The sequence below is a fragment of the Octopus bimaculoides genome, chromosome 9 (genome assembly GCF_001194135.2).
Source record: "Octopus bimaculoides isolate UCB-OBI-ISO-001 chromosome 9, ASM119413v2, whole genome shotgun sequence".
NCBI classification, from domain to species: Eukaryota; Metazoa; Mollusca; class Cephalopoda; order Octopoda; family Octopodidae; genus Octopus; species Octopus bimaculoides.
In genome coordinates, this window is record NC_068989.1 from 11858540 (window position 1) to 11861275 (window position 2736).

Consider the following 2736-nt stretch of genomic DNA (forward strand, 5'->3'; position numbering starts at 1 on the left):
AGGGTCAGTTGGGCACCGTCTGTGAGAAAATCAGCACCATGACACAATTTACTCTGCCAGAAATTTGGAACCGACATGCCGTACTGCTTGGTATTAGTACCGGAAGTTCCAATACGAACATTTCAAAGTGTTTGGGTTTCAATCTGAGGGAAGTGCACGTACCGAAAGTGATAAAAATCAAACATCCAGTCAACATCATAGTGTTTGGAGTGATCACTAGTGAAGGCGACGTTATGCCACCATTTATTTTCCAACACGGTGGCTTACATCAGGTGCCTGGTGGAGTAGTGCTGCTCTGGGTCAAGATGGTGGCTGTTGGAACACCTTATGTCTGGCGACAGGACTTTGCACCTTGTCACACAAGCAACAGAACCCAGTCATGGCTGCCAGGCAATTTATGCGACAACTTCACCCCTAACATCTGGCCACCTAACTCCCCAGACTGGAGCCCCTTCGATTATTATGTGTAGGGCGCAGTTGAGCGAGAGTCCAACAAGACTCCTTTTAGCACCAAAGATGAATTGAAGGCAAAGGTTATGGCATCATTCACCAACTTAAACAAGGATAGAGTTCAGAAGAGTTGCAGGAGGTTCCCAAATCGTTTGGAGGCTGTCGTTGAAGCCAATCGCAATTTTATTGAATAAATTTGTTGTTTAGTATTTCAAGAGATGCAGTACGGAATTTTGTCAGTGAACATGTCGCGGTCTCAAAGCGACGAATATATTTTGGCAAATTAAATTTGAATGTTGAAGTGAATCAAACGGATTTTGTGTGTTTCTTAAATGGCTTATAAACACCTTACACACTGCAATTGTTTTTGTTCCAGCACACGATCTCTGATCAGGTCACTTGCTATGCAAGTACATCTCCCTATTTCAAGATATTTTTATGTAATTTTGGTAAATATATCTGTTAAAATGAAATGTCAGTGTTATTTTCATTTTTGCGTAATTTCGACGACAGTTTATTCACCGCACCCTGTATATATATATATATATATATATATATATATATATATACATACATACATATATATATACATAATACATACACACACACACACACACATATATATATATATATATATACACACAAATACACACACTAACACACTCAGACGCACGCTACATGTTGGCTCACGCGCTTACACACATGCACACATACTGCCGCCTTTGCATAAAATATGATGGAGTGTGCAACAACCTCCCCAACGACAATGCGGTATTCATTCTTCCGTTCTATCATATTCTGTACCATCGGCATGTGGATTAAAATCCTTAGGGGTTTCGTAGTGTATTTACGTGCTTTAGGTTTGTTTAAAGCACGGTTGACTAAGTATGCTCAATAACAAGAGTAAATAACGATGTTGACGATGAAGACGACGGTGATGACGACGACGACGACGACGACGACGACGACGACGATGATGACGACAGCGAATATAATAGCAGTAACAGAAACGAAAACGACGCCAATAATAATAATAAAGCCATCAACAGCAACAGCAATCGAGTTGCTGTGGCAGTATCTACGTGGTAACTTGATCTGCTGAAAAGAGCAGTAAAATCTCTCTGAAAAAATTACCCTACTTTCTTAAAAAGCGACACGAGATAATTTGCACTTGAGTTTCCTGTACTCAGTAAAGAATAAAGATGGAGGGGTCGAGGCTGGATTCACTTTGATCATAGTTCTGCTCAATGAGGCCTGACCTAGAACTAAACTGAATCAGCAACAACAACAACAAATAAAGCACAAACAGTGACGTCAGAGAAATCAAGATTAATGATAACGGTAGCATAAATATTTCAATTGCTGACACTCTATGTGGTCCCTTGATCTTCGATTGCGTGCAATAACGGCCAAATCGGCTTGATGCAATAACCAACTCTCTTTACAAAACAAACAAACAAAAAAAGTGAATGTGGGAGGTTCACACTTGAATAAATAAAAATAACCAAATGGTCGTAGGTGAAAAGCCTGTGGTCATTGGCCTATTTGAGCGATGCCACTCTAACCTTTCCGCTAATACAATACTCCGAAAATGAAGCACAAAAGTACAAATGACTTATGACAAAGCCACCCATTCTAGGAGGAGAGAACAGTTTGTTAGATCTTATTCACATTGCTTCGAGTTTTAAAAGGCTCGTCAGCACCAGTTTCTTCAAGGTTTAAAAGCAACAAGTGTTGCACCAATCCTGGTACATCTAGCAGAACTTACATTAGCAGAAACTCGGTCTGCTAATGTAAACCCGCTATCAAACGTAATATAACAGTACGGAATCGGCAATCAATCGTCAATTACAGTTATTTTTACCTTCAAGCCTAGCAGTACTGCATAGTGCACATGAGGTCTGTCAGCCGTGCCAACTCAGGCCAGAATTTTGGACGAACTAGGCTGATACCTTTTCAAGAATTTTTCTGTCAAACAAAATCGACAATATCATGTCTTTCAATGGGGTATATACGCTAGGTATGGTATACAGATGGCTATTAGTTCTTAAATTATCAAAGCCAGGAGAATAATATCAGATAAAATTCTGTGGTAAGTAGCCCGTTTACCAACCACATGGTTCAGGGTTCAGTCCAACTGCGTGGCACCTTGAGCAAGTGTCTTCTACTATGGCCTCGGACCGACCAAAGCCTTATGAGCGGATTTGGTAGACAGAAACTGAAAGAAGTATATGTCTATATATATGTATATATATATGTATATATATATGTATATATATATATATA